At 44.0% G+C, this 409-nt stretch overlaps 1 protein-coding gene across 1 annotated transcript in view; it reads left to right on the forward strand.

Annotated features, from left to right (window-relative positions):
• LOC121715028 (hemicentin-1-like) overlaps positions 1 to 409 on the forward strand; it is a 125,387-nt gene continuing 124,978 nt past the window's right edge. Inside the window, 1 exon segment of the mRNA XM_042100316.1 lies at positions 1 to 409. This exon segment is cut by the window's right edge and continues 274 nt beyond it. The gene's annotated coding sequence lies outside the window, so the exon portion shown is untranslated.

Here is a 409-nt window from a genome sequence, read left to right on the forward strand (position 1 = left end):
CAGGTTACACACCAAAACTCAGGTTGTAACTACTCGGGACCCTTTTAACACCCTGTCCCCGCCCCTCGCCGCTTGCTCGCTGGATCATTCTCAGGGGGAGAACACACTCTCCGGCCCTCCACAACTTCCTCTCATTTTTCTTCAGGATGAATCCCGCAGAAGGGGCTTCTCTCAGCTAAACACCTACCGTGGAGTATCGAACAGGCTACTTTCCATTAACGTTCTTTAACTTAATTAGGAGCAACTGGATATCTTTCATAGCCAATATTTGCTGACTGCATTGTCTACAATTAAGATCAAGATAATCTCAGATCTTCTTCGATCAAGGAAACTCAAGTGTGATAACTTGGAACTTTAATTTTGAATCACATATCCCTTTTGTTTGGATTCTCTGTTAACGGGATTCAGA

Source organism: Alosa sapidissima, chromosome 8 (assembly GCF_018492685.1).
Source record: "Alosa sapidissima isolate fAloSap1 chromosome 8, fAloSap1.pri, whole genome shotgun sequence".
In the NCBI taxonomy this organism is placed as follows: Eukaryota; Metazoa; Chordata; class Actinopteri; order Clupeiformes; family Clupeidae; genus Alosa; species Alosa sapidissima.